The sequence below is a fragment of the Salvelinus sp. IW2-2015 genome, unplaced genomic scaffold (genome assembly GCF_002910315.2).
Source record: "Salvelinus sp. IW2-2015 unplaced genomic scaffold, ASM291031v2 Un_scaffold2639, whole genome shotgun sequence".
Taxonomy (NCBI): Eukaryota; Metazoa; Chordata; class Actinopteri; order Salmoniformes; family Salmonidae; genus Salvelinus; species Salvelinus sp. IW2-2015.
Genome location: NW_019943946.1, coordinates 94692 through 104744, shown reverse-complemented (window position 1 = coordinate 104744; position 10053 = coordinate 94692). Strand labels below are relative to the sequence as shown.

General features: G+C 43.6%; 1 long non-coding RNA gene across 1 annotated transcript; it reads left to right on the top strand.

Moving 5' to 3' along the window:
* The first annotated feature begins 100 nt into the window (after positions 1–100).
* LOC112074455 (uncharacterized) lies at positions 101–618 on the top strand. Its single transcript, XR_002894744.2, has 2 exons — positions 101–424; positions 470–618. It is a non-coding gene; the product is annotated as an uncharacterized lncRNA (long non-coding RNA).
* The last annotated feature ends 9435 nt before the right edge of the window (positions 619–10053 follow it).

The window sequence follows — 10053 nt, the reverse complement described above, 5'->3', positions numbered from 1 at the left end:
AAAGAGACAGAGGTCCGTTACTATACAATACTAACCCTACAGTACCAAGAGACAGAGGTTCCTAGTGGACCAGGGTCCGTTACTAACAATACTACCCTACAGTACCAAGAACAGAGGTCCTAGTGGACCAGGGTCAGTTACTATACAATACTAACCCTACAGTACCAAGAGACAGAGGTTCCTAGTGGACCAGGGTCAGTTACTATACAATACTAACCCTACAGTACCAAGAGACAGAGGTCCCTAGTGGACCAGGGTCCGTTACTATACAATACTAACCCTACAGTACCAAGAGACAGAGGTTCTAGTGGACCAGGGTCCGTTACTATACAATACTAACCCTACAGTACCAAGAGACAGAGGTTCCTAGTGGACCAGGGTCCGTTACTATACAATACTAACCCTACAGTACCAAGAGACAGAGGTCTGTTACTATACAATACTAACCCTACAGCACCAAGAGACAGAGGTTCCTAGTGGACCAGGGTCAGTTACTATACAATACTAACCCTACAGCACCAAGAGACAGAGGTTCCTAGTGGACCAGGGTCAGTTACTATACAATACTAACCCAAACAGTGTTTCCCCTATATTACTTTAGCCGTGGCGGCCCAAATATATATATTTTTCGGTCAGCAAATAGTATCTCTGGATTGTCCCTGAGGAGCTTATTTTTGTTGTTGTACTTAATCCGTGCAGTGTTATTTTTTATATCCAAGGGGTACTGTATTGTAATGGTCTCTGGACAGGGATAAGCCAATGGGGGCTTCACAAAGGCCTCTGCATTGGGGTGGGGGGAGGCAGTGAAACTCTCCTGCCATTGTTGGGCTCAAGAGGTTTCACACATCTGATTTCACACTAATTGAAGGTGTCACCGGGTCTGTTCGGTCCTAGCAGCCTGGTAGCCTGGTAGCCTTATTTACTTAGCTTTTATATAACACAATTACCTAGAGATGATTATTTTACATTTTGTCTTCAGAAGTAGGTTCAGACTGAACATTACTCACTCAGTGTTGTGTTGGACGGTATTTACAGGTTTCACTGTGTTTCTTCAACAGGTTTTGGTTCGGTAGAAGTTTTTTATTGATAGTTCTTGGTAGTAACACTCCATTCAGGTAGTTTTGTCCAAAATCAAGGTTTCAGGTATAGGATTTGGTTTGAATGTTTTGATATAGAGGGTAGTATCCTGTATAAATCCAGATTTTTTTTTATTATTATTTTTTAATCCAAGTTTATTTACATTTATCCAACTATAATTATATTTTTTTCATAAGAACTCAGGCATCCCATGGTCTCTCCCTCCCCTCTTCTCTGCTCTCTGTCCGGGTCACATGTAAACGGCAGKGACTGAATGAGGTTCCGGAATATACTTTCAGGAAAAAAAGTATTTTTAATTTGACCTGATCACAGAGTTGGGGGAGAGAGTGCTCTGGTTTGCTCCGGATCAAATTAAGCACTGATCTAATCTCTGTCCTTCCCCCTCTCTCTCTCCTCCTCCTCTCTCTGTCCTTCCCCCTCTCTCTCTCCTCCTCCTCTCTCTCCTTCTCTCTGTCCTCCCCTCCTCTCTGTCCTCCTCTCTCTCCCTCCTCTCTCTTCCTCCTCGTCCTCTTCCCCCCTCTCTCTCTCGTCCTTCTCCCCTCTCCCTCTGTCCTTCCCCTCTTTCTCCCTCCCTCCTCTTCCTCTCCCCTCTCTCTCCCTCCTCTCTCTCCCTCCTTCCTCTCTCTCTCCTCCTCTCTCCTCCTCCCCTTCCTCTCTGCTTCCCCCTCTCTCTCTCTGTCCTTCCCCATCCTTCTCTGTCCTTCCCTCTCTCTCCTCTCTCCTCCTCTCTTTGTCCTTCCCCTCTCTCTCTTGTCCTTCCCCTCCTCTCCTTTGTCCTTCCCCCTCTCTCTTTGTCCTTCCTCTCTCTCTGCCTCCCCCTCTCTCTCCTTCTCCTCCTCCTCTCTTGTCCTCCCCCTCTTTCTCTGTCCTTCCCCCTCTCTCTCTCTGTCCTTCCTCCTCTCTCTCTTCCCCTCCTCCTCTCCCCTCTCCCCTTCCCTCCCCTCCTCCTCTCCTCTGTCCTTCCCCCTCTCACTCTGTCCTTCCCCCCTCTCTCTCTGTCCTCCTCCTCTCTCCTACTCCTCCCCTCTCCTCCTCCTCCTGTCTCCTCCAGTCATCACTAAATGCGGCTGGGATGGAGGAGATAATCTGATGTTCTCTCCAGGAGAGCAGTATCAGCTGCTTCAGAAGGTTCTGGCTGGTACAGACCTCGACGCAGAGGAGGAGGTGGTCACGGAGAGAAGGACGCCAATGGTATACACACCTCTTATCAATCAATCAATCAAGAAATGTCTTATATTCTAAACTATCTCTCTCCTCCTCAGTTCTATATTCTAAACTCTCTCTCCTCTCTCCTCCAGTTCTATATTCTAAACCTCTCTCTCTCTCATCCCTCCAGTTCTATATTCTAAACTCTTCTCTCTCTTCCCTCCAGTTCTATATTCTAACTCTCTCTCGTCTCTCTCCAGTCTAATTTCTAAACTCTCTCTCTCTCTCCCTCTATCTATATTCAAACTCTCTCTCTCTCTCCCTCCAGTTCTATATTCTAAACCTCCTCTCTCTCTCCCTCCAATTCTATATTCTAAACCTCGCTCTCCCTCCAGTTACATTCTAATCTCATCTCCCCTCAGTTTTAGTTCAAACTCTCTCTCCCTCCTAGTTCTATATTTTAAATCCCATCTCTCCAGTTCTATATTCTAACTCTCTCCTCCAGTTCTATATTCTAAACTCTCTCTCCAGTTTTATTCTAAACTCTCTCCTCTCTTCAAGTTCTATATTCTAAACTCTCTCCTCTCTTCAGTTCTATATTCTAAACTCTCTCCTCCTCCAGTCTATATTCTAAAACCTCTCCATCATATTTCTAATCTCTCCTTCTCTCTCTCCTCTCTCCAGTTTTATATTCTAAACTTCTCTCTCTCTCTTCCCCAAATTATATATTCTAAACTCTCTCTCTCTCTCTCTCTCCTCTCTCCAGTTCTATATTTCTAAACTCTCCCTCTCCCTCCAGTTTATATTCCTAAACTCTCTCCCCCTCTAGTTCTATATTCTAAACTCTCTTCTCCCTCTCAGTCTATATTCTAAACTCTCTCTCTCCCTCCAGTTCTATATTCTAAACTCTCTCTCTCTCTCCATCATCCTACATTCTAAACTCCTCTCTCTCCCCCCTCCAGTCTATATCTAAACTCCTCTCCCCTCCATCTATATTCTAAACTCTCTCTCTCCCTCCAGTTCATTATTCTAAAACTCTCTCTCCTCCTCTCTCCAGTTCTAATTCTAAACTCTCTCTCTCCCTCCAGTTCTAATTCTAAAACTCTCTTCTCTCCCTCCATTCTATATTCTAAACTCTCTCTCTCCCTTCCAGTTCATATTCTAAACTCTCTCTCTCCCTCCAGCTATATCTAAACTCTCTCTCCCCTCCAGTTCTATATTCTAAACTCTCTCTCTCCCTCCAGTTCTATATTCTAACACTCTTCTCTCCCTCCAGTTCTATATTCTAAACTCTCTCTCTCCCTCCCAGTCCATATTCTAAACTCTCTCTCTCCTCCCCCTCCAGTTCTATATTCTAAACTCTCTCTCCCTCCAGTTCTAAATTCTAAACTCTCTCTCCCCCTCCATTCTTATATTCTAATAACTCCTCTCCCCCTCAGTTTCTATCTTCTAAAACTCTCTCTCTCTCTCCAGTTCTATAATTCTAAACTACTCTCTCTCCCTCCAGTTCTATATTCTAAACTCTCTCTCCTCCCTCCCATTTCTATATTCTAAACTCTCTCTCCCCCTCAGTTCTATATTCTAAACTCTCTCTCTCTCTCCAGTCTACATTCTAAACTCTCTCTCTCCTCCAGTTCTATATTCTAAACTCTCTCTCTCTCTCCAGTTCTATATTCTAAACTCTCTCTCTCCCTCCATTCATAATTCTAACACTCTCTCTCTCCCTCCAGTTCTATATTCTAAACTCTCTCTCTCCCTCCAGTTCTATATTCTAAACTCTCTCTCCACCCTTCAGTTCTATATTCTAAACTCTCTCTCTCCCTCCAGTTCTATATTCTAAACTCTCTCTCTCCCTCCAGTTCTATATTCTAAACTCTCTCTCTCCCTCCAGTTCTATATTCTAAACTCTCTCTCCCCCTCCAGTTCTAATTCTAAACCCTCTCCCTCCAGTTCTAATTCTAAACTCTCTCTCTCCAGTTCTTAATTCTAAACTCTCTCTCTCTCCAGTTCTATATTCTAAACTCTCTCTCCCTCCCCCTCCAGTTCTATATTCTAAACTCTCTCTCTCTCTCCATTCTATATTCTAAACTCTCTCCTCCCCTCCAGTTCTATATTCTAAACTCTCTCTCTCTCCAGTCTATATTCTAAACTCTCTCTCTCCCTCCAGTTCTATATTCTAAACTCTCTCCCCCCCAGTCTACATTCTAAACTCTCTCTCCCCCTCCAGTTCTATATTCTAAACTCTCTCTCTCCCTCCAGTCTATATTCTAAACTCTCTCTCTCCCTCCAGTCTATATTCTAAACTCTCTCTCTCCCTCCAGTTCTATATTCTAAACTCTCCTCCCCCTCCAGTTCTATATTCTAAACTCTCTCTCTCTCCAGTTCTATATTCCTAAACTCTCTCTCCCCCTCCAGTTCTATATTCTAAACTCTCTCTCTCCCTCCAGTTCTATATTCTAAACCTCTCACTCTCCCCCTCCAGTCTATATTCTAAACTCTCTCCTCCCCCAGTTCTATATTCTAAACTCTCTTCTCCCTCCAGTTCATATTCTAAACTCTCTCTCCCCCTCCATTCTACATCTAAACTCTCTCTCTCTCCTCTCTCCAGTTCTATATTCTAAACCTCTCTCTCCCCTCCAGTTCATATTCTAAACTCTCTCATCCCTCCAGTTCTATATTCTAAACTCTCTCTCCCCTCCAGTTCTATATTCTAAACTCTCTCTCTCCCTCCAGTTCTATATTCTAAACTCTCTCTCCCTCCAGTTCTATATTCTAAACTCTCTCTCTCCCTCCAGTTCTATATTCTAAACTCTCTCTCCCTCCAGTTCTATATTCTAAACTCTCTCTCCCCCTCCAGTTCTATATTCTAAAACTCTCCTCTCTCCCTCCATCTCTATATTCTAAACTCTCGCCTCTCCTTCTATATTCTAAACTCTCTCTCTCCCTCCAGTTCTATATTCTAAACTCTCTCTCTCCCTCCAGTTCTATATTCTAAACTCTCTCTCTCTTCAGTTCCAGCGGAGGCCAGGTACCATGAGCTCCATGTCTGGGGCTGATGACTCCGTCTACATGGAGTATCGCTCTAGAGGCAGCAGGGCCCACCTGGGTAACAACATCCACCCGCTCTTCAAACGCTTCAGGAAAGGCACATAGGGCTCCAGTCTAATCTGCTGCACTATATACAGGGAATAAGGTGTTATTGTAGGATTGCTGCCAGGGTGTTTGTGAGGGATTCCCAGACCGAGGCCAGGCGAGAGGTAGCCGCTGTCGTCCCTGGGAGGACGTACTCGTTCCCTGTGTGTTTCAGAGAGAACACAGTTCTGTATCACCACCTCAGTCAGTTCTAGGGGATTTTAGTGATCCAGAGAGGGACACTAAATGTTTTATTGTTTCTCCTCCGTGTTTCATTCATCATGTGTTTTTTGTCATGACATAGTTTGTTTCCATGTAATGCGTCTAAATAAAACAGGATTTTTTGGGGATTTGTTTGTATATTTATTTTGTTGTTGTTCGCAGAATCAGTTTCTCTACCAAGTGTGATCTAAACGCTGTCACGCCCCTACCCTCCCTCTCCCCTCCCTCTCCCCTCCCTCTCCCCTCCCTCTACCCTGCAGCAGGCGCAGACTACATCCTCAGGACACCCAGTTAAAAACCTGGATCCTACCATGAATCCAAAACTAGATTGCAAAAAAATAATTCCAACCAGATCCGTGTTTAGTTAAACTAATTGCTTTATTAGGATCCCCGTGAGCTGTCACCCATAGCAACATGTGCTCTTCCTCGGGTCAAACCGGGATGTCATGACAACCCCAGAGGATTTGGGGAAAGTTCAAAGAGTTTTATCGACTAATCCTGTTTGAATCCCAGATTAAACTGGACAGATCCCCTCTGCCGAAGCTGCTTTTTGAACGTTTATTAGCCCATGTGCACAGAGAGACAACAGGTGGACAACAGTAGAGTGGAATTGAGAGCTCCCCCCCCCCCCTCAACAATAAGATAGAATATAAAACAGCAAAATAACTAGGTTGTTAAAGACAACAAGAATGTAAATATATACAGGTCAGTACCTTATTCAATGTCCAGGGGTTCTGGGAGTGGTTGTATATACAGGTCAGTCCTTATTCAATGTCCACGGGTACTGGAGTGGTTGTATATACAGACCAGAACCTTATTCAATGTCCAGGGTTCTGGAGTGGTTGTATATACAGGTCAGTACCTTTATTCAATGTCCAGGGGTTCTGGAGTGGTTGTATATACAGGTCAGTACCAGAACTTATTCAATGTCCAGGGTTCTGGAGTGGTTGTATATACAGGTCAGTACCTTATTCAATGTCCAGGGGTTCTGGAGTGGTTGTATATACAGGTCAGTACCAGTACCTTATTCAATGTCCAGGGGTTCTGGAGTGGTTGTATATACAGGTCAGTACCAGTACCTTATTCAATGTCCAGGGGTACTGGAGTGGTTGTATATACAGGTCAGTACCTTATTCAATGTCCAGGGGTTCTGGAGTGGTTGTATATACAGGTCAGTACCTTATTTCAATGTCCAGGGGTACTGGAGTGGTTGTATATACAGGTCAGTACCTTATTCAATGTCCAGGGGTTCTGGAGTGGTTGTATATACAGGTCAGTCTTATTCAATGTCCAGGGTTCTGGAGTGGTTGTATATACAGGTCAGTACCAGTTATTCAATGTCCAGGGTACTGGATGGTTGTATATACAGACAGAACCTTATTCAATGTCCAGGGGTTCTGGAGTGGTTGTATATACAGACCAGAACCTTATTCAATGTCCAGGGGTTTCTGGAGTGTTGTATATACAGGTCAGTACCTTATTCAATGTCCAGGGGTTCTGGAGTGGTTGTATATACAGGTCAGTACCAGATTTTCAATGTCCAGGGTTCTGGAGTGGTTGTATATACAGACCAGAACCTTATTCAATGTCCAGGGGTTCTGGAGTGGTTGTATATACAGGTCAGAACCTTATTCAATGTCCAGGGTTTGGAGTGGTTGTATAACAGGTCAGTACCTTATTCAATGTCCAGGGGTACTGGAGTGGTTGTATATACAGGTCAGTACTTATTCAATGTCCAGGGTTCTGGAGTGGTTGTATATACAGGTCAGTACCTTATTCAATGTCCAGGGGTACTGGAGTGGTTGTATATACAGGTCAGTACCTTATTCAGTGTCCAGGGGTACTGGAGTGGTTGTATATACAGACCAGTACCTTATTCAATGTCCAGGGTTCTGGAGTGGTTGTATATACAGGTCAGTACAGAACTTATTCAATGTCAGGGGTTCTGGAGTGGTTATATACAGGTCAGAACCTTATTCAATGTTCAGGGGTTCTGGAGTGGTTGTATATACAGGTCAGTACCAGAACCTTATTCAATGTCCAGGGGTTCTGGAGTGTTGTATATACAGGTCAGTACCAGAACCTTATCAATGTTCAGGGGTTCTGGAGTGGTTGTATATACAGGTCAGTACCAGAACCTTATTCATGTCCGGGGTACTGGAGTGGTTGTATATACAGGTCAGTACTTATTCAATGTGCAGGGTTCTGGAGTGGTTGTATATACAGGTCAGTACCTTATTCAATGTCCAGGGTTCTGGAGTGTGTATATACAGGTCAGTACCAGAACCTTATTCAATGTGCAGGACACCTAATTCATTGAAGAGTTTTTTTTATTTGGACTGTTTTCTACATTGTAGAATAATAGTGAAGACATTAAAACTATGAAATAACACATAATGGAATCATGTAGTAACCAAAAAAGTGTTAAACAAATCAAAATATATTTTAGTTTTGAGATTCTTCAAAGTAGCCATCCTTTGCCTTGATGACAGCTTTGCACACTCTTGGCATTCTCTCAACCAGCTTCATGCGGTAGTCACTTGGAATGAGGACTTCCACAGGAAAGGAAGACCCAGAGAGTTCCTCTGCTGCAGAGGATACGTTCATTAGAGTTAACTGAGATTGCAGCCTAAATAAATGCTTTACAGAGTTCCAAGTAACAGACATATCTCAACATCAACTGTTCAGAGGAGACTGCGTAATCAGGCCTTCATGGTCGAATTGCTGCAAAGAAACCACTACTAAAACGAGATAATTAGAAGACACTTGCTTGGCAAGAACGACAGCAAGATGAGAATAGACCGGTGGAAATCTGTCCTTTTGTATGATGAGTCCAAATTTTAGGTTTTTGGTGTTTGGTAAGACGCAGAGTAGGTGAAGGGATGATCTCCATCTGTGTTTCCCACCGTGAAGTATGAGAGAGGAGGTGTGAGGTTGTGGTCCTCACCATGAAGCATGGAGGAGGAGGTGTTATGGTTTTTGGGGTGCTTTGCTGGTGACACTGTCTGGGATTTATTTTAGATTCAAGGCACACTTACCAGCATGGCTACCACAGCATTCTGCAGCGATACGCCCTCCATCTGGTTTGTGCTTAGTGGGACTATCATTTGTTTTTCAACAGGACAACGATCCAACACACCTTCAGGCTGTGTAAGTGCTATTTGACCAAGAAGGAGAGTGATGGAGTGCTGCATCAGATGACCTGGCCTCCACAATCCCCTAAACCTCCACAATCCCCGACCTCAACCCAATTGAGATGGTTTGGGATGAGTTGGACCTCAGAGTGAAAAAAAGTAGCCAACAAGTGCTCAGCATATGTGGAACTCCTTCAAGACTGTGGTAAAGCATTAGGTGAAGCATTCCAGTGAAGCATTCCAGGTAGCATTCCAGGTGAAGCATTCCAGGTGAAGCATTCCAGGTGAAGCATTCCAGGTGAAGCATTTCAGGTGAAGCATTCCAGGTGAAGCATTCCAGGTGAAGCATTCAGTGAGCATAGGTGAAGCATTCCATGCTACGAGTGGCGCAGCGTCTCCTGGAACTGCATCTCAGTGCAAGAGGTGTCACTACAGTCCCTGGTTCGAATCCAGGCTGTATCGCATCCGACCGTGATTGGGAGTCCCATAGGGCGGCGCACAATTGGCCAGCGTCGGCCGGGTTGGCCGTCGTTGTAAATAAGAATTTGTTCTTAACTTACTTGCCTAGTTAAATAAATTATAATAAATTCCATATGTGTTATTTCATAGTTTTGATGTCTTCACTATTATTCTACAATGTAGAAATAGTTTAAAATAAAGAAAACCCCTGGAATGAGTAGGTGTGTCCACATTTATCCTGGTACCGTATGTACCTTAAATTACCTCGTTTTTGTGAATGTGATTATAATCTTGTAGTCAGTCAAGAGATTATGGGACACGCCCAAAGTAGGACGTAGAACGTGTCACTTTTCATATCAGTGTAACTTTGAGACCTCTCGGAATAGGACAGTCTGGATTATCTTATCACACCTCGACGTACTGAAACGGCTCAAGGTAGAAAACACCTGAGAGTATTTAGATCCAAGTTTAATCGGTCTTCCACCTTTAATAACCTCTTAAGGGGTCAAGGAACCAGCAGTCTGAGACAAAATAACAATAATTAACAGTAAACATTTAACATACAGAAGTTTCAAAAGAATAAAGACATTACAAATGTCATATTATATATATAAACAGGGTTGTAACGATGTACAAATGGTTAAAGTCGAAAGTGAAAATAAATAAGCTTAAATATGGGTTGTATTTTCTTGTGGCAACAGGTCACACATCTTGCTGCTGTTTACCTGTTTGATTATCTTCACTGTGTAAACGATCCTCCTGGGAGAAGGTGACCCAAAATGCAGCGGGATACATGTTCATTTAAGGAACTGAATACATAACAAAAGGAAAACCCGAAACAGTCCTGCAAGGTGAAACATAA